The 21,974-nt window shown below is 43.8% G+C and overlaps 1 protein-coding gene across 4 annotated transcripts in view; it reads right to left on the bottom strand.

The window, feature by feature from the left end:
* The window catches only part of DENND2A (DENN domain containing 2A), a 101,950-nt gene that overhangs the window by 68,812 nt on the left and 11,164 nt on the right, over positions 1 to 21,974 (bottom strand). The window contains exon 1 of one of the 4 annotated variants that reach the window (XM_070464884.1): positions 3,516 to 3,615. The exons of the other annotated variants lie outside the window; for them this stretch is intronic. The gene's annotated coding sequence lies outside the window, so the exon portion shown is untranslated. Of the gene's footprint in view, positions 1 to 3,515; positions 3,616 to 21,974 lie in introns of those variants that run through there. 4 annotated transcript variants of the gene reach the window in all.

The raw sequence follows: 21,974 nt of genomic DNA, 5'->3' as shown, positions 1-21,974 counted from the left end.
GTTATTGTTCTTGACACATCATAGTGATTTGCTAAAACTTAGATATAAATTGTCAGGCTTCCCTTGTGGCTCAGCTGGTAAAGAATCTGCCTGCAAGGCAGGAGACCTGGGTTCGATCCCTGGGTTGGGAAGATCCCCTAGAGAAGGGAAAGGCTACCCACTCCAGTATTCTGGCTTGAAGAATTCCATGGACTGTATAGTCAGCCCGTGGGGTCAAAAAGACTCAGATATGATTGAGCGACTTTCACTTTCAGATATAAATGTTAGATACTAGCTGCAAGCCACAGACACTGAAACCACCATCTAAAAAATCACTTTATGTTTTTCTCCTGGGGAGACAGTGTAACGGAATGAAAGGAGCTATTGGACTGTGGCATTCAATAGACTTGGGTGTGAATCCTAATTCAACCACTGACCACTTGTGTGACCTTGGCTAAGTTGTTTAACTTCTCTAAACCTCAGTTTCCTCATCTGTGAAATGGGAATAACAATAAACATACCTACAAAGGGGGCTGTAAACACTTAATAAGCTAGCCCAGAATAAGTATCTAGTATGGTGTGAGTGTACAATAAATGGCAGTTATCATTATTGTTAGCTTTTTCCCAATGAAAATAGAAGTTTCATGAGATAGAAGATTATACCAACAGAAGATCCTTTGGAATGATTATTTAAAAATTACAACAACAACAACAAAATTACAACAAATGCCATAAGTCATGAAGTTTTCCCTAATTCTGGGCTTGATAAATTGTCTTAATTTGAGTGGGTAAAGCCACAATGATTGACTGCATTTGACTGGAACCTCCTCTAGAATGTGAAACCTACTAGACTGGTTTCTCTGGGAGGACAGGGATCGTTTTGTTTTGTCTGTCGCTTCATCCCTAGCATCCCAACAACACCCGGCAGAGTAGGTGGTCGATAATACTTGTTGTATGAGTAAGCGAGTAAATGAGCAGATTCATATTTCCTGCATGGCCTGGAAATGCACTGTCTGGTATGGTAGCCACTAGCCACATGTGGATATTTAAACTAAAATCAAATTAAATCAAAGCATTGGTTCCCCAGTCGCAACAGCCACATGTCAAGAACTCAGTAGCCATGTGTGGTTAACAGTTACTATACCGGATGGAGTAGAAAACAATTTTCATCACTGCAAAAAGGTCTCACTCAACACAAACGTGTGTGGATACAGGCCTCCAAATGTGATTTTAGAAGATTAGTTAGTGATGAAGATGTTAAAAATTATTTAGAAAGAAATACAGAAGCTCCAATACTTTGGCCACCTGATGTGAAGAGCCGACTCATTGGAAAAGACCCTGATGCCAGGAAAGATTGAAGGCAGGAGGAGAAGTGGGTGACAGAGGATGAGATGGTTGGATGGCATCACCAACTCAATGAGCATGAGTTTCAGCAAGCTCTGGGAGATAGTGAAGGACAGAGAAACCTGGTGTGTTGCGGTCTAAGGCATCGCAAAGAGTCAGACACGATTTAGTGACTGAACAACAATGAGCATGAGAGTATCGGTGTTTTGAAATGCAAAGCATTTCTTCTACCAGCAAAGGTCATGACTGAGCACACTGACCTTAAATGTGCCAAGATGAGCAAGCGTGCATGGACTGACTTCATGGTGCATGTTTTCTGAATACACAGGCTCTCGGAAACTCCAGCTAAGGTTCACATGAGGAATGAGTAACTAGCAATTTCACACATCCTGTTACTATCTAGCTTTCTAGTCCAGAGACTAATGGTTGTTTATATAAAGACTTCTTCCTGGCTTGAGATATTAACATGTAAATTATGTTGTTGTTCTTGGTTGCTTAGCATAAATCAGAAACTTGTGAAATTGCAAACAAATTTTCATATGTTAAATATGGTTATCAAAGCAGATTTCCTTATTTAAATAATTACCATTCATAACATAGTGCTTACAAAAAAGAAACATTTTTTTTAATAGTTCTGTCACCACTGAGGACATTAGCATGAATTCAAATTTTAGTCAGAATCAGAGTTAGAATCAGTTAGTTATTCTACTGAGAATTCAAAAGCCAGAAATTTAAATCCTTGCTCTTACTGTCTAGAGGCAAGATGAAGAGATAGGACACATTAAAAACACAATTCAGTAAATCCATGGCTGATTCATTTCAATGTATGACAAAAACCACTGCAATGATGTGAAGTAATTAGGCTCCAACTAATAAAAATAAATGGAAAAAAAATAAATAAATAAAAACACAATTCAAGTTAGTTCACACTTAGTGAGAACTGATGATATAATACATAATCATTAACATCATATGTACTATTAAATAATATTGACAGTAGATGAATATATGACTTTGGAGTTAAAGGAACCTGGGTTTGGACCTTGGTTTCATTTTTTTTTCACCTTACAGTGAGAATACGGCACCGTTTTATTGGTGCAGAGGCCAAATTTATTTTGCTTGCTATGCTCAATACATAGCAGGTAGTCAATAAGTTAAATGAGTGAAAGGATGTGTTAATATATGTAAAGTACCCACAGAACAGCATACATTATAAGTCTTGTTAGCAATAAATGGTAACTAGTGTTATTGTGACAGTTATAGTTATTGTCTAAGATCCCAAACATCTGGAGTGACTTTATAATCACTGAGGGTCCATCTAAAAACTGAAGAGGAAAAAAGGCTAGTCTGTTAGAAAACTACCCTGGAATTACAAAGCTTAAGCAGCAGTGGGAAGGATGATGAAACCAGGGGCAGAGTGCCTTCTGCACATGTCTGCTGGACCCAAGAATTTCTCTAGTTCCTGCTTCCAGGATTCTGTGGCCTTTGAAGGGGCTCTGGACTGGGATGCACAGCTGTGAACAGCTCAGTGACTGCCAACTCCACTGCAGAATGTGAGGCAGGGATCTGGAGGAAAGGGCTCCATCTGGGGAGAAAACAACCCTGCTAATATAAGACGGGCGAAAAGGCTGTGTGGACAGGTGCAACCGCAAAGCTTTAGGGCTCAACAATAATCAAAACACCTGAACAAAACGGATAACCAACAAGGACTTACTGTGCAGCGCAGGGAATTCTGCTCAATGTTATGTGGCAGCCTGGATGGGAGAGGGGTTTGGAGGACGATGGATACATGTGTATGTATGGCTGAGTCCCTTTGCTGTTCACCTGAAATTATCACATTGTTCACTGGCTGTACCCCAATACAAAATAAAAAGCTAAAAATAAGTAAACAAAATGCAGCTTTTTAAAAAGAAAAATAAACCTTGGACTGGAAGGCATACATGGGGATAAGGCCCGAAATGGACCCTGGGCATCAGCCAGACCTTCCCTTGACCACTGCGGTCCTGTGCCATTGACTGGGCACAGGGCATGGAGATGGTTTACAGGGGAGGGCGCTCATCACAACAACTTGGACCAGAAAGATTCCTTAGTTCAGGGAGGTGGGGTTCATGGGGAGGGAAAGGCAGTGGAAAAAGGAAAGAGACTGAGAATCTGGGCCAACTTCTGCAGTCACGGGGGAGAAAAGTTCTTACTTGTCAGCCAATTCGTAACCCAGGTTTTCAGTCTGGCTGTGACTGCCCTTGGCCGGCCTGCACAGTCATCATGTCAACACCAGGAGGAGCTCCGAGTTGCCTGGGGCGGGGGGGGGGGGGGCGGGGGGCGCAGAGGGGCACACTCAGTGAGCATGGCAGCAAATCCAGGGCCCACACCCCAAACTATCCCTGGCGGATTGCACCCCGGAGTAGTGGGTGACAGGATTGCACCATATAGAATTCCCGATGCAGAGAGGGAAGGGGTCAGAGGCACAGAATCTGCGATCCACCCAGATTCAGCCCCCACGCCAATGCTTCTCATGTGTGCAGGCATGTGTGTGTGTGTGTGTGTGTGTGTGTGTGTGTGTGTCTTTTAGATAGAAGTAAACAAAAATTTTTAAAAACCTTGTAATCTTAGAAAGTAGAACAAATACCAGCACAAGCTGACACTCTTTCAAGGCTCTGTAAGAAATAGTGATGTGCTAACAGACCCCAAAGAAGAGAAGAGTTGTTACTTAATTTGAAAAAAGAAATAAACCACCTGCTCAAGTGGCAATGCCTACACAGAACTATTCTATTCTTCTGCTGCCCTGACACTGGGGGTAAACCCACTGTCTTTGGCTTTAGAGCCCTGCATGGAGAGACTCTTTCAGAGGCTCAGAATCCAGGAGTGGCAAATGCTTAGCTACCAGGTGATCTGTTTGGTCTATGAAAACTAGGAGATGGTCCTAGCAGACCCAGGCCTCCCACGGAACATCTCAAACCTACAAGATGCTAAGGACCACGCGGGTACCAAAGGAGCAGTCTCAGTGGAGAAGCAGCAGTTTTACAAAACTCCAGGGCCTGAAATCCAAATGAACTGAAGTAACTGATTAAATGTACTACTTCAATAGCAAGTCCCTGCAGAACTCTGTCTCTCATCACAAGGACAAACGAGCATGGCTTAGGTGGACATGGCTAGGAAGCTGAGACCCGTCGGCGAATGCCAACAGGATCTGCCCTGCAATTCTTTTGTAAAGCATGAACACATGGGACTGGGGTCCCACTTGATGGAGAGAAGGTGACTCCTTGACTAGAGGTTTGGAGAATACTCAGACTCTGGAGATTCACATGTCTTCTCCACTGAAAGTGAAAGTTGCTCAGTCATGTCCGACTCTTTGCAACCTCGTGGACTAAACAGTTCATGGTATTCTCCAGGCCAGAATACTGGAGTGGGTAGCCTTTCCCTTCTCCAGGGGATCTTCCCAACCCAGGGATCAAACCCAGGTCTCCTGCATTGCAGGCTGATTCTTTACCAGCTGAGCCACAAGGGAAGCCCAAGAATACTGGAGTGGGTAGCCTATCCCTTCTCCAGGGGATCTTCCCAACCCAGGGATCAAACCCAGGTCTCCTGCATTGCAGGCGGATTCTTTACCAACTGAGCTATCAGGGAAGCCCTAACTGAACCTCCCAGGAATCCTGCTCCCAGCTCCTTCTCACATTTCCAAGATTCCTATCCCCTCTCCCAGGATGGTTACCTGCCAGGTGACAGCGTGGCTCCCCAAGGCCCAGTCTAGGCATCCCCTTCCCCCAAGAAACCAAAGGGCCAGGCTTTAAGACATGCATATCACTCTTAGGAATGAGGAGAGGAAGTCTAGCGGTAGAAAGAGAAAAAGAAGAATGGACATGAGCAACAAATTAAAAAGAGGGAAGTTAGGAAATGGTGAGCTGAGAAAACACCAAGAGAAACCATGTGTTTGGAGAGGAGGACGGAGCTTGGGCCTGGGTGCGCAGGGAACCCAGCTGCCCCCTTCACCAGAGAGTGGCACCATGCATTTTGGGGTATGTCAGTGCTGAAAGCAAGCCTGGTTCTTGAAAGAAGCCAGGCCCCAGGGCTCCCCTCCCATTAGAAAGGAGAGTCCTGAAAGGCCTTTGGGGGACAGGAAGGAACTCAGTGCCCCTCTCATGATGCTCTGCAAAGCTTCTGGAGCCTCTCCACTCTGCTGGGCTGACAGACACTGCTCTTCTGTCCTGATTCTGGCAGAGGCCCCATCAGACTCAGGATAACAGCCACTCCCCACTGCCCTCCGTGTGTCGGCACTCCGCCTCCACACAGACCAACCCCCAGCGACAGAGCCTTGTTCCACGTGAGCAGCAACTCTCACCGCCCACCCTCTTCTTTCAGGCTGGCACCTTCTCAGTGGCATTAGGAATAGGTGCCAGGCTCTGTGCCGGATGCCGTGGGGATTCACAGATGAGTAAGGCATGGCATCTGCCCCCAGCGAGAGAGCACCAGGATTGTGCTCGGGTCACCATCAGCCCTACAGCCCCCCTTCTCCCCAAAGGGAACAGTTTCTCTGAAGTTCCCAGGAAGCCACAGCTTTTTCAAAAAGCACAAAGCCCACTGTGTCTAATGCACAGAGAACCATGGGTGAACTTTGAGGTTAAAGATCCAGAGACACACTTTAAAAACACAGGATTTAAGTGAACTTGATTCCCATCAGGCAATAATAACTTCCAGTCCGAAAACCACAGTCTCTAGAGACACAGCTGATGCCCTCGTCTGAGAAGCAAGTTCAAGTGGGCTTAAGGGGCTGGAACTGAGCGGGGCAGAGACCCCTGAGCACACTCAGCAACCAGCTCACCAACAATTCTGAATTCATAGGAGAATGCAAAACGCTGCTCAAGCAAGACTTTGACACTTGCCTTTTGTTCCTGATGTTTCAAGGTCATTAATTACGTGACAAGCCTAGCCTAACTTGCTAGGTGGAAGTACTCTGCGAATTAAGTTACCAAGACAAACTTCTCTATCACTTTATAGGTCTGGGATTGCAAAATGGAGCCGTTTTCCAAAGTGTGGTACACTGAGGATCTGATCCAGTCAAACTGAGAACCTTGTCAGACATGTAGATTCCTGGGCACCAACCCAATGTACCAAAACCAACTGTCTGGGGCCAGCCTGGAACCTGCATTTAAATATGGTAAATCAAGGAATTCTCTGGTTGCCCAGTGGTTAGGACTTGGAGCTTTCACTGCTTAGGCCTGAGTTTGATCCCTGGTTGGAGGAGCTATTAGTAAGATCCCACAAGCCTCCCAGCACAGCCAAAACAAACAACAAAACCATAAATATGGTAAATCAAAGGCCTTGGGTGATTTTTACACAATACAAAGTTTCTTTTATTTCTTGCTAGGTAATTTGGCCTTGTGATCTAAACAGGCTGGTTTGAAGTAGGTATTATGAACGCATGACTAGTAATACATTTTCTCATTCAACTACCACAAAAACAGAACTTCCCATTCACTAGATGAGCTTAATCAGTACCAATAATCTTAGAATAAAATGTCACACAAAATTTTAAAGCTAGGTGATGGGCACATGAAGGTTCATGTGTTTTGCACATAGGAACATTTCCAGAAGTTTTTAGATTGCTTTACAAATTGAAGAAGATATTTTTTAAAATGCCAACAGCTATAGCTAATTATATTTATCAACCTAGTCCATAACTGAATCCTGTTTTTCTCCTTGCTAAAGTGAATACTGTAAAATCTGTTCTTGACTCCTGTTTCTCTTTGGGCTCAATGTCAAGTTGATTGGAGGGCTCAGGTGAAGTTAAGAGATGGTGGGAAAGTCTTCTAAACTTTTAATCTGTTAGGAACTCCCTTCAAATGTCTCAGCCTGTTAATCCTAATTACTTCTCTGAATTACCTTTACTTTTTCAAGAGAAAAAGAGAGATTAAGAGAAAATTAAGAGAGAGAAAATTAAGAGAGATTAAGAGAGAAAAAGTGAGATGTTTCTAAACAACTTCAAAAGCCCACAGAAAATTTTAACTGCTCCAGACTGACGTTAGGAGACCAAAATGCTATATTATTTTGTGACCCCTTTATGTTCACCCACTAAGGCTTAAAATTCCAGCCTGATCTCTGAAAACACTTTCTTGAAGGGAGTTTGGAGTACTAACTGTAAGATCATTCCCTGGTGGCTCAGACGGTAAAGCGTCTGCCCGCAATACGGGAGACCCTGGTTCAATCCCTGGGCTGGGAAGATCCCCTGGAGAAGGAAATGCCAACCCACTCCAGTACTCTTGCCTGGAAAATCCCATGGACAGAGGATCCTGGTAGGTTACAGTCCATGGGGTCGCAAAGAGTAGACATGACCGAGCGACTTCCACCGGAGTACTAACTGTGAGATCATTAATTTAAAAACAAGTATTTCCCCCCAAAAAGGATCAAGATTTTCAAAGAGATGTAAAGTGTATTTCTACAAACAGGAAGGAGGCAGTTGACTTATCAGATCTTTCCCAGAGAGCAGTTCTTACGGGAGAAACCTGTAAGGAGGTTTCTGCCTGAGTAAGGAGGGGAGCAGTCCTGGGTGAAAAGAAGCGAGGAGCCCCCAACTGGCAGATGCTGACTCCTTTAGAGCCAGGCCCGCACCTGCCGCTCTGCCTCGTGCACTGCCGCTGAAGGAGCAGCAAAGGCGGGTAGGAAGTCCACCTGTTGGAGCCAGCACCATCTGCAGTACCAGGAGCCCAAGAAGACCGCTGCTCGTGGTCTGAGGCCTGGCCTCTTACAAAGAAGAACTGCTCGTATTTTGTTCTGGGCATTAATTAATTATCCATTTGTGATATTTAAAAAATTAAATAGGATGCTACTGATTGTTGATATCATCCAACAGTAATAACCTTTTAAGCTCTGGTGGGGTTTTGACGTTGGGAACAGGGAGATGATAGTAATATATGGTGGATAGAAATTTTGCTATCAAACTCACTTAAGAAAAGAAGTTTGGATAGTACTGGTTCAGAGACTGCTATGAAAAAAATCTGGGCATGTTTAAGTCACAGGGAGATGGGGTGGGGGTGAAGGAAGGAAAAACTGATTCTCCCTAAATCTTTCTTTTTAAAAAATATTTATTTGGCTGCACTGGGTCTTAGTTGTGTGGGATCTTTGGTCTTTAGTTGTGGCATGAGAGATCTAGTTCCCTGACCAGGGATCAAATCCAGACCACTTGAAGTGGGAGCTCGGACTCTTAGCCCCTGGACCACCAGGGAAGTCCCCTCCCCAAATCTTATAAAAACAGTGATTTAAATAAAAATTGAAATCTGGAAATGTCGATCAACTGATGAATGGATAAACAAACAGAATGTGGAATAGCCACACAGTACAATGTTATTCAGTTCAATGTTAAAAGGAATAAAGGGTCACTACATGCTACATGCTACAGCATGGCTGAACCTTGAAAACACACCAAGTGGAAAAAGCCAGATACAAGAGGAATATTGCACAACTCTATTTATATGAAATGACCAGAATAGGTAAATCCATGGAGGCAAGGGGGAATTGGGATGATTGCTAATGGGTAAAGGTTTCTTCTGGGGCTGATGGAAGTGATCTGGAAAGAGATAGTAATGATAGCTGCAGAACACTGTGAATACATCACAAATGACTAAACTGCCCACTTTTACTTTTTTTAATTGTTTGGCTACACCAGGCAGCATGTAAGACCCTAGTTCCCTAATCAGGGATCAAACCTTCCCCCACACTAGTGGAAGTGTGGAGTCCTAATCACTGCACCACCAGGGAAGTCCCTAAAACGTGTACTTTTAAATGGTGAACTTTATGTGAAGTCTATCTCAACTGAAAATACAGTATAGGGATGGTCAAGGGAAAACAATAAATTTGGGCAGTGGAGGAGGTGAAGTGAGGAATAAAATATATATAACTGTAACTTTCCTGTGCCTTTAGTGTTCTAAGGCTAGTATGTGGGTTCCGAAATATAGGTAAACATATATATATAACTTGATTCATAAAACAGACTTGAGATACTGAGTGAAAAATACAGTTTATATCATAAATGATATCATACTAATAAAACTAAATTTTCAGTGGTTTTTATTTCTGTTGCAAATAAAACAAGCTTTTCAGCTTTAATGATTCTAATAACTTAGTTTTATCAGCTTATAAACAGCAGGCAACAGAACTGAGAAGAAACTGTAACAATTATAGCAGAACAAAAACAGTTATTTTCTCAGCTGAGCATTTGTTATTTTTTAACCAAGAAGTTTGTGGGATCTCAGTTCCCTGACCAGAGATTGAACCCAGGCCACAGCAGAAAGCCCAGAATCCTAACCACTATGCCACCAGGGAACTCCCTGAGCATTTTTCTTATTAGCCAGCATACCCAGAAGGTGTCTGCTTTCAGAAAGTATGTTGAGAAGGGAAAACACGCATACGCAATCACATAATACAACTCTTGCTGTGTCTAACTGCTTAGCGAAGCTCATTCCTGAGCCTCTTAATGCTTCATTTTCATTATCGTCAAACAAAAATAATTTTTAAAATTAAAACAGGCTGCTCTGGTTCTTTACATAACAGCTTTTTTGGGGGGAGTATTTTCACACACACACCAAAAAAAGGCCTTTTTTTCCCCCCCTACATTTGGAAGAAGATGGGAGATTCTGAAGTAGATGAGGAATAACTGAAACCTAAGCCTCCATGCTGCCTCAAAACCACACCCAGGGGCCATTATTTGGCAAAATCACAGTCTGCACTCTTGGACCAAATGCTTAAACCGTTCTTCACGCCATGACCAGATACCAGGTCCTCAGCACACACACCAGGTAAAGCCAAGGTAACGGCTCTTCTATGAACAACCAAAGTCTTCCTATTTCTAGGAGTTCTGCTTTGAGCCCCAAAGATTCCCCCAAATCAAATAAGAGTATTCAGGAAAGTTTGTTGAACAAGCGAACACATATACTATCTTCTTATACTTAACAGATGATTGGGTAAACAAAATGTGGTCGAGCCACACAATGGAGTATTGCTCAGGTGCATTAGTCCTGTCTGACTCTTGGTGACCCTACGGACCGAAGCTCACCAGGCTCCGTGGGATTTTTCAGGCAAGAATACTGCAGTGGGTTGCCATTTCTTCCTCCAAATGGAGTATTATTCAGCCATTAAAAAAATGAAGGACTATTACATGCTACCGGAGAAGGCAATGGCAACCCACTCCAGTGTTCTTGCCTGGAGAATCCCAGGGATGGCAGAGCCTGGTGGGCTGCCGTCTGTGGGGTCGCACAGAGTCGGACACGACTGAAGCGACTTAGCAGCAGCAGCAGCATTACATGCTACAGCATGGATGAACCTTAAAAACATACTAAGTGAAAAAATAAAACATACTAAGTGGAAAAAAGCCAGACACAAAAGAAATATTGTATGATTGCATCTACATGAAGTGTGCAGAACAGATAAATCCATCGAGATGGAAAGTAGATTAGTGTTACCAGGGGCTGTGTGAGGGGGGAGTGGGGAATGACTGCTAATAGGTATGGATTTTCAGGGGGAGGAGAGTGATGAAAATATTCCAAAATTAGATAGTGGTGACGGTTGCAATAAATAGCTAATATGCTAAAAACACAACTGTATTTTAAAGGGGTGAATTTTATGGTATGTGAATTATATCTCAATGAGGTTGTTATTATTTTTTTAATCAGTAGGGACAGCTGCTAAAAGTGAGGAGTCCTGGCCCCACCCAGACTGAGTGAATCAGACTGCTAGAACAGGGCCTAGGAATCTGCATTTATAAGTTTCCTAGGGAATTCATAGGCTTAGAGTTGAACCCTGGAGTTTCTTTTCCAGTCACTGGCACTGTCAGTCAGCAACAGATCTACTCTCCTTTGCCCTCTCCTTTTTAAGGCAGCCTTTTACTCCACTGTGTCTGTTTGCTCTTGTTTCTCAGAGCATCTCTGAAATCTGATGGAGGCATTATCAGCACACAGCAAGCTGCTCCTGTCCCTCGAGCCCAGGTGTAAATGCTCCAAGATGCTCTTTCATAGATCCTCCCTATACAGGCAGGCGTCAACAACAAGGCTTGTTCTCACTCTCAGGGATGGCCTCAAGACCAAAAGCAAGATCTGAGTAATTTAAGACTTTCTATGGGTATGAATACCCAGTTACTGACAATAACGTTTACTTTGAACAATTTGATCAGTATTTTCTTGACCCACACCTGATCGTTTTGTGACAAATGAAACCAATGGGAATTTGTGGGCTTCAATCTGTAGACTAGACCACACTTTGTGATGCTCTTGAGGCCAGAAAGAGCAAAAAATGTTTACTGTTCTCACTTTTAGTAAACCCGGGAAGGAGTTCTTCACATCTGCAGAACATTCTTACATAGAGAGATGTATTTGGCCACCTTAGTAGGATGGAAACACATTTTTCACTTGACAATATTTGCAAATCATGTGTTTCCCCTCACTCACTTACAATGTGGAAATACTTCCATATGTTGCTTTGGCTTCATCATCTTGGGGGATAAAAAGCAAAAAAGTACAATTAGGTGGCCATTTTGCCTATGAACACTAAACTACTGTGCATATAAGGTTTTAGTGGTGTCAGCCCTCCTGAATTAAGGCCTCATTACTACTCATGTCACCTGTCTAGAAAAAGTTACTGTGAGTTTGCCATAAACCATAACAGTAGGAGTTATGAGAGTTATAAAATAAGCTAACACTGCCAAAACATGGTTTAAAATCTGGATTCAGGTATGTAGTTTTCTGTTAAACAAAAAAGTACACTTCTTTTTGCTTTTAGGTATTACAGGTCACCAAACTAGGAAGAGTCAGGTTCTAACTTCTTTCAGCTCCCAAACAATTAAACTTGTTTTTCCTTCTGTGTTTGGCTAGGCCAGAAGCCACTTCTTATTTCTAACCTCTACAGAAGTCAGGGTCAATGCTCCTACCATTTTTCTGATGAGGAAATCAAGCCAAGGGAAGCTGTCATTTGTTTAAGTTCATACAACAGCTCTTAAGTGGCAGAACCAGGAATGAATCTATGTTTTGAGCCCAAGTCTGGTGCTCCTTAGACAGTATCTCCATGACCTCATATTACATTATCTAAACCAGATGCGAGTTAGACTCTAGCTCATTATTCTGGGTGCTGTTAAGTTCTTTGAGATCAGCAATTGGTTTATCCTTTTACATCATGCTGAATTTAATAAATACTTAGTGAGTGAGCTGGGAGAGAGATTGAGGGTTTTTTTGTGGGCCTCTCTTTTCATGGTTCTGTGAGTCTACATTTCTGTACTTTGGGAGTCTACCTAAAGAATAATCCTGTATATGGAAAAATGTATGCAGAAATGTTCATGACTATCTTATTTAAAATACTGAAAACTACAAATAATTCAAGTGTCAAGCAATGTAATGATAAACTATAATATATTCAATGAAATATTATGAAACAAATTAAATTATGTTTAAGACTACTACAATTCTATAGAGATAGAAAGTAGATTAGTGGTTGCCTAGGCCCAAAGTGGGTGGGTGAGAAAAAAGGGGAGTGACTGCTAGCGAGTATGGAGTTTCTTTCTGGACTGATGAAAATATTCTAAAATTGACTGTGATAATGGTTGCATAACTCTGTGAATACACTAAAAACCATTAAAGTGTACACTTTAAATGTGTAAATTGAACTATATGTGAATTATATATCAATAAAGCTGTTATTTTTAAAAAGTAAATTAAGAAGCTAAAGAAAAAAAGACTATTACTAAATGGAAAAAATGTTTACGTTGTGATGTTAGACAAAAGGAAAAAGACCCAAAAGCTTGCATACAATATGAATAAAACATGTTTTTAAAGGGGGTAGCACGGGGAGAAGAAATCAATTCCTAGTCAAAATCTCACACGTAAGAATATGACTGGAAGGAAATAAAACAAAGGATTAACAGTAGCTGTTATCAGTGAAGAAACTTTGAATAATTTTTTTTTGTGTTCACTTATCTATATTTTCAACAAAAAAATATATTTCCAATGTTTTGGTAATAAATATGCATTATCATGGGGGTTCCCAGATGGCTCAAGAAGTAAAGAATCCGCCTGCAATGCAAGAAACTCAGGAGATGCAGGTTTGATCCCTGGGTCAGGAAGATCCCTGGAGGAGGAAATGGCAACCCACTCCAGCATTCTTGCCTGGAAAATTCCACAGATAGAAGAGCCTGGCAGACTACAGTCTGTGGGGTCACAAAGAGTTGGACAAGACAGAGCGACTGAGCTCACACACGCATTATTGTCACTGTTGGCTTCCCTGGTGACTCAGTGGTAAAGAAATTGCCTGCCAATGCAGGAGACGTGGGTTCAATCCCTGGGTTGGGAAAATGCCCTGGAAAAGGAAATGGCAACCCACTCCAGTATTCTTTCCTGGGAAATCCCACGGACAGAGGAGCCTGGTGGGCTACAGTCAATGTGGTCGCAAAAACTGGGACTCGAATTAGTGACTAAACAACATTATCACTATTGTAAATAACAGGGGAAAAATGTAAACTCTAGCGTTATCTGTGGGTGTCTGGTCTGCCCTGGTGCTCCCAACAGGCCACACAGTTGCTTTTCGGCCACAACCACAACTGCAGGGCATGGGTCTCAGCTGAGCCCATCACTTCATTACTTGTTTGGCTTTGCCATAGTATCTCCTGAACAGAAGGATAAGTGGCACTTTATTCTCACTACCTCCTTTCCCTCACTGACCACCAAGACTTGGATCCTGGTCTCCAGTAACCACTTCCTAGTACAGAACCCACTCTTTCAGTGGGTTCAAAGGGATTATATGGGGACCTATGGCTATTAGGGAAACGACTCATGTAATTCATTCTTCCAATTATTAGTGTTTACTTCCCACAGGAACTAAGTGAAACTAGGGGAAATGTGAAATAAATCATTTTTCTTGCCCCTGAGAGCTTTCATCCTCATCCTGTGAATGTCATGTCATTCACATGACAATACTGTATTATATACTTGGAAGTTAATAAGAGAGGAGTAGATCTTAAATGTTTTCACAACACAAACAAAAAAAGTTACCTGTGTGAGATCATGGATGTGTTAACTAACTGAATATGGCAATCATTTCACAACATACACATATATCGAATCATCAAGTACATACTTAAAACTTACACAGTGTGTGTGTTAGTCGCTCAGTTGTGTCCAACTCTTTGCGACTTCATGGACTGCAGCCCACCAGGCTCCTCTATCCATGGAATACTCCAGGCATTAATACTGGAGCAGGTTGCCATTTCCTTCTCCAGAGGATCTTCCTGACCCAGGGATCAAACCCAGGTCTCCTGAATTGTAGGCAGATGCTTTACCATCTGAGCTACTAGGGAAGCCCTTAGTACAAAATGTTAAATGTCAATTAAATCTCAAAAAAAGCTGACACAAAAAAGATGTAAACAAATGTCTCTAATACAAAACATGATATGATAAACAAAACAGGTGACAGCAGGTTGTTTTTGTGTATCTGGGCTTAGAGGGTGGGCTGAATTTGCTTTGGGGTGTATGGGTGAAAAGCACAGATGTCTGCATAATCTTCAAATGGCTAAATGTTTAAGGAAGGACAAGCCACTAAATGAAAAGCAGCACTGATTCTTTAAGGAATGACACCTAACTCATTTGCTAGATTTCCTCAATCGAGACGGGAACTAAGGCAGAATCTGAACACAACCTGTACAGGTTTCTGAAAGTTTTTACCAAATGTTACCAGAAGCAGGATGACATTAATTTTTTTTTTAATTTCAAAAGCATTTCAAGTTTACAGAACAGCTGCAAGAACAGTAGAGAAAACTCAAGTACTCTTTTATCTAAATTCACCAAGTTTTAATATTCTCCTTCAATTAAAGAGTGTTCTGCATTGCTCTTTTGGAGCTTCAGGGAATATGAGTGCTATCCAGCCACTAGAAGCCTTCAGTGCTTATGAATCTAAAAGAAAACAGAATCTTACAAAACCAGTTTACTGAAGTCAGTCAGCAAACCCAGGTCCAAAAGACAACTCAACCCCAACTCACTCCTGACCCTCTATCAGGACCTCTCAGGAGGACACTGAACTCTTTAAAACCAGATTACCAAATATGCAAGAAGAGTTAGGAAAACACAGGAAAATAAAAAAAACTGAGCGGCAGAGGTGACTGGCCCTACCAGATATTCACACATACTATAAGGCCTCTACGATTAAAACAGGACGGTACTGCCATAAGAATGGATAAATGGATTGATAGAACAGATAGTCTAGACATAGACATAAGTACTCATGTGTGTGTGTGTTAGTCACTCAGTCGTGTCCAACACTTTGCAGCTCCGCAAACTGTAGCCCTCCAGGCTTCTCTGTCCATAGAATTCTCCAGGTAAGAACACTGGAGTGGACTGCCATTCTCTTTTGCAGAGGATCTTCCCAACCCAGGGACGGAACCCTGGTCTCCTGCATCGCAGGCAGATTCTTTACCGTTTGAGCTACAAGGAAGTCCTCCAAGTACTCATAGGACTTTATATATGATCACTAGGGCAAAGATGGACTTTCTCATAAATGGGGGATTTACTGACCGGCCTAAAGGTTTTCAAGTTAAGATCACACTGCAGATCTGATGTGCCTGTGGTCCTCGTAAACTGCGGATGACATGTGTCTTTCTCAGAGCCAGAAATCCAGCTGCAGGCAAGAGCTAGTTCCACAGAGGGGCTGCAGCCCGGAGGGGTTGACAGCAGCCCCTGAAGGGTCTGACCACTGCCCCTCAAGAGCTCCAAATGCCCTCTGAACCTGCTATGATTTGAATGCAGTTTCAAAATTCTGACTCCCCCCTCCCCTAGAGTTTATCATTCATTCATACAGTACCTGATTTTCACATCATACGCACATTATAACATACATAAGCCCCTGCCCTCCTCCCGATTTTCAGGTGTAATTCTTGTTAGGCTTATTTTGAATAGAAGATTAAGCTTCAGAGACTGGCCCAGGATCACAGTGTTTAACTAGCGGAATAGAGAATCTTGATTTATATCTTTCTACTCCAAATTTTGTATTTCTCCTCCAAACCTTGTTACCTGCTCTCTTAGTACCTTCAACCAGAACCACCCCATCAACATCTCTCACAGTCTGATGCGAGACTCTGCTACTCAGTGGTGCCAGTACCCCTGGGGACAGTAACCTGAAGGCCTGACCCCTCTTCTTTCAAGGGCGGCAAGCAGGAAATAGCTTTCATTCATAATCTTTGGGAAGGCCAGGGCCAGGAAATGAACACTGTTTTGTCCTGTGATCTGTCAGGCACTGCATTAAGTACTTAACCAACATAATAATAGAAATAACACATCTCCCAAGAGAAATGAGGGCTTCCCAGGTGGCACTAATGGTAAAGAATTCTCCTGCCAGCGCTGGAGACACAGGTTTGATCCCTGGATTGGGAAGATCCCCTGGAGAAGGAAATAGCAACTCACTCCAGTATTCCTGCCTGGAGAATTCCATGGACAGAGGAGCACAGTGGGCTACAGCCAATGGGGTTGCAAAGAGTCGGACTATGACTGAGTGTGTGCATGCACACACATACAAATGCACACACACATAAATGAAAAAACATCCACATATGTACTTGTATATTAATATTCAGACCACATTATTCTTGATAGCCATAAAGTGGATACAGTCCAAGTGCCTTTAACTGATGAATAAACAAAATGTGGTACAACCATACAATGAAATAATATCCAGCCATCAAAGGAACGAAGTACTGACATATGCTACAACACGGATAAGAACACAAGTAGTAAGACACTAAGCTAAAGGGATAGAAGCCAATCACAAAAGGCCACATATTGTATAAGTCCATTTATATAAGATATCTAGAACAGAGGTATCTACAGAGACAGAAAGTAAATTAGTGGTTGCTAAGGGCTGAGGCAGATGGAGCTGGCGTTGGGAGTGATGGCTAAGGGGTATTTATTGGGTTTCTTTGTCCAAGTGACAGGAATGTTCTAAGACTGATTGGTGATGGTTGCACAACCTGTGAATATACTAAAAATCATTAAATTATATACTTTAAATGGATTTTTTTATGGTATATGACTTATACCACAATAAGACTTATTTTAAAAAGAGAGAAGGGAGGAAGGGAGGGAGGGAAGTGGAGTGGGGAAGGGAAGAAGAGGGGGTAGGGGGTGGAGAGAGACAGAGACACTAAGCATCTGGCAAGCATGTACCAGGTACATATCAGGAAGTTGTAATAGTACCCCTGGGATTTTAAGAGGTGTGTAGCCCCAAAGCCCTCACTCTGGGACACCATTACCTCCTTCACAAGCACTAGCTCTAGCAAAGTAGCAAGTGAATCTGAGGAACCAGCATTCTTATGGGTACAACGGTTAAGACAAATGAAGACAGTAGGGTTACAGAAATATAACTGTGTAGTATATCTCACAAGCACTCACTGATGCTTGCCTACCTCACAAGGCAGCCCCTTTCCTACAAACCACCCCTTCCCTCCTCCACTGAGGCCACAGGGACCTGGCAGTCATGATTGAATGATGATCCCACCCCCAGCCACAGCTGATTGGCTCTAGAGGAGGCCTAACTGAAAGTTGGGCCAATCAGGTTCCGCTGCCAGAGAGTTGCGTCAATGTGTGTGGCCAGAACACGGAAACATGGCGCTGTGAGGCAGCCATTTTCAGCCTGCGGACCACGGAGCAGAGGGAGCTGGGTTGTTGGGGAGAAGCAACTCGTAGAAAGAGGGCTTTGCACTCCCTCAGTCCAATCCGCTTTTAGGGCCAGGCTGCATTCCTGCCCACAAGTTCCATAAGATATCTTTATACCCTTGTTTGCTTAAGCAACCAAAAGAATCCCTACTAACACAGTGTCATGTTCAATCTATGTTCAAGTACTTTCCCAAATTGAAAAAAGAAAGCTAGTGTGCATGTGAGTTTTAAACGTGAGTCTGCACCCATATGGCTGAAGCTGAGCCAACTGCAGCTACTAAGGAAACCAAACCCCCATTGGGTTTGCCTCCAGCCTGGCACAGAAGTTGCCTGTGATCTTATCATTCCTGTTACACTATTGAGAGTCAAGAAGTTCCTTCCTCTTCCTGGGGGGACGCATCACTGAAGGTGTTGGGAACATCTGAAGCCTTAGTTCATCTTTTTTATATCAGATGGGTAAAATAACTTAAAAAAAACCAATAACAATATAATTAACATAATGGAATCAAAGCCTTAGGAAAGAAAGCCATGTCATAAGAACTAATCTTTCTAAAGACCTGAACAACATATTATAAGCATTGATACAAGAGGATCTGCTGGACTCTAGGATAAAGTTTTAAATAGGACATGGTATCAGAAGGCTTACAGTTTCCTTCTTTCCTTCCTAATAAAACCTCACTGAAAAAAACTCTGGCCTTACATTGGAGTGGACCAATGAGAGGGCACTGTGGGTAAATGAACAAATAAAGGAATGTATGCCTTCTTCGTTCTTATTTTGGATCTACAGTATACAAGAAAGCGGATATCACATCTCTCCCACACACACTGGCAGGGACACATCTGAATGAAAAACATTTAGAGAGGTTGCATTGTCTGTCCACCAGCAGAAGAGCTGAGCTGACAGTAGGAAAGGGATGGACAAGTCCTTTTCCCATCCCTCTGTCTATTTATGGGAGTCATTTCCCTTCAGGAAATGCTGAGCCCCTCTCCCAGGACCCTGTCGGGAATGACGCCTGCACTGGTTGACCCAGCCTTCCACATCCTCCTCCCGGCCTCAGCAGCTCTCCCCTGTGACCCCCATCAGTCACTGGGAATCCCGCCTGCCAATGACAGTGCTTCTTATAGTCCTCAGTCTAGTGTGGAAATTCAAAGAGGAAAGGGGGTATAAAAATACATAATGAAGCTAAAAAAGCCCTTGGCATGGAGAAGCTCCTTAATATGAACAGAGGATGGGAGTAGGTAAGAAGGGTTAGAAATGACCACAATGTGGGCTAGGATTTTGTGGCTCATCTAGCCTCAGTCACCTGTCTGGGGGGGCGGGTGGCAGAGGCAAGAACAGGACTCAAGGCTCCTGTCACCCCATGTGGGACTCATTCACCTTCTCCATGCTCCTTCCTCTTCCCCAGAAAAATGTATCGATTCATGTTTCTATAAGGGGGCTTCCCAGGTGGTGGTGGTGATTTAGTCGCTAAGTCGTGTCTGACTCCTGCGACTCCATGGACTGTAGCCTGCCAGGCTCCTATCCACGGGATTCTCCAGGCAAGTATACTACAGTGAGTTCCTTCTCCAGGGGATCTTCCGAACTCAGGAATTGAACCTGGAGTGGGTTGCCATTTCCTTCTCCAGTGGATCTTCCTAACCCAGGAATCGAATCCTGCACTGAAGGCAGATTCTTTACCGACTGAGCTATATGGGAAGCCCAAAATCCCAGGTGGTGTTACTGGTAAAGAACCCACCTGCCAGTGCAGGAGACTTAAGAGACATGGGTTCAGTCCCTGGGTCAGGAAGATCCCCTGGAGGAGGGCATGGCAACCACTCTAATATTCTTGCCTGGAAAATCCCATGGTTGAAGAGCCTGGTGGACTACAGTCCATGGGGTCACAAAGAGTCGGACATGACTGACCAGCTGACACACACACATTTCTATAGAGAAGTTATTCCAGGGGAATCTGGGCCTACTAATTACATATCCTTCTTTTCTTCTTTCTGGGGTTAGCCCTGGCCAAACCCCAAACTGAAGTTCTTCCCCCTGTCCTCTGAATTTCTCTGGATATTTTTTTAACTTATCTACACTTGGTAAATAAATAAATAAATGTGCATAACCAAGTGGTATCTCTTTCATGGTTGGCTTTAATTGTTATTTATATGTTTGATTTAGGATTTCACGTAGTTATGTTTGACAGCTCAGATTAAACTGCAACAATGAATGAATGATAAACACTTATCGAACACTGACTATTTTCTAGGCAAGATTCCACACAGATTGCTTCACCAACTCCTCACACCCACCCTACAGTTGCCTCGCCTTTACAGATGTGGGGAGCAAGGCCTGGAGAGAGGAACTTTCCCCAAGGCCACGTGGGTGCCAAATGAAACCAGGTTGTCAGATTCAAGTCCGGGTGCCTAACGCCAAGTCAGGAGCTTTGGGGACAGATTTCAGGCCTTCCCCTCCTGGATACAGACTAGCTACTCAGGTAATTGTTTTGACTGGGTTTTATTCACCCCCTCCCTCCTCTCCAAGCACACCCTGGCCCCAGGGCACCGCCTGGCCATCCTGTCCATTTCCAGAGGCAGCCCTTGGGCTGCCATTTTGGGATTTATTTTTCCCTCTGAAGGGTTTCCTCATGTTCAATTTAACCTGGCCTCACTGATGGTGGGGCTTCCCTGGTGGCTTAGACAGTACAGAAATCACCTGCAATGCGGGAGACCTGGGTTTGATCCCTGGGTTGGGAAGATCTCCTGAAGGGCATGGCAACCCACTCCAGTATTCTTGCCTGGAGAATTCCATGGACAGAGGAGCCTGGTGGGATGCAGTCCATGGGGTCGCAAAGAGTCGGACATGACTGAGCGGCTATCATTCACTCACTGATCAGTAGTACTGAGGCAGGGAGGAGGGCCCCCGGTGGGGTCTGGCCTGTGTCCTGGCCCCTGGCCGCTCACTCCACACCAGAAGTAGCCACTTGGAGGGGATGCACAGAAGGCCATGCTTTATTTCCTTCCGGCAGCCCGCCCCGGCTCCAGCTGTGCTGCCCCACACGCCGCACTCCCCACCTCCTCTCCCTCTCGCCTTCCGGCCCTCCTCTTCCCTTCCTCCCCCCTCAGACCCTTTCCCACCCTCTTTTTGCTGGCTTCTGTTCTCTTTCTTTCCATGAGCAGAGAGTTTCCAGCCTGGCTCCCGGCCAGCACATTTGGACAAAAGGCAGCAATCTTGGAGAGAGACGTCATCTCCCATCCCCTTTGCCGGGGGCCAGCACCGTGGCTCCCTGAGCCCAGAGAGGGAGCCGGGGGCTGGGGCTGCTCCCATCCCACTCCCAGTGTTGGGAAGGCGCTTGAAAGATGGCGTATCATGGGGGTTAAAAGCAAAGGGTTTGGAAGCACAGAGCCCCAGATTCAAACTCCAGCTCTGCTGCTTGAGAGTCATGGGACCTCAGGCCAGTTATTTTGCTCAGCCTTGGTCTCTCTTCTGTAAAGTGGTGACAGGAACAAATCCTGCTTTGAAAGGCTTACTCAAGATGGCACCTGGGAAGCAGTGGGCATTAACGTGTCCTGTGAGAAGCTCAACACAGCTTCTGTTGTTATGAAATGAACTTAATCCTGCCTAATACAACTAATACAACCTCATCTGCAGGGCTGCAGAAAGTGTTAGTCACTCAGTTGCGTCCGACTCTCCGCGACCCCATGGACTGTAGTTCGCCAGGCTCCTCTGTCCATGGAATTCTCCAGGCAAGGATACTGGAGTGGGGAGCCATTCCCCTCTCCTGGGGATCTTCCACAACCTAGGAATTGAACCCAGGTCTCCTGCATTGCAGGCAGTTTCTATACCATCTGAGTCACCTGCAGACCCAGCCTCAATTGTCTGCAAGTGTGGTAAAGCTGTAAAATCTCTCAAAAATATCGTTCCTGTTACAGTGTAATCTGCAAAAACTGGGTTTGAAATTGGAAAAGGAACTGACCCCCTTCCCTTTTCATTAAAGTCAGGGCTCA

Source organism: Odocoileus virginianus, chromosome 1 (assembly GCF_023699985.2).
Source record: "Odocoileus virginianus isolate 20LAN1187 ecotype Illinois chromosome 1, Ovbor_1.2, whole genome shotgun sequence".
Taxonomy (NCBI): Eukaryota; Metazoa; Chordata; class Mammalia; order Artiodactyla; family Cervidae; genus Odocoileus; species Odocoileus virginianus.
This window is presented reverse-complemented; position numbering and strand designations above follow the sequence as displayed.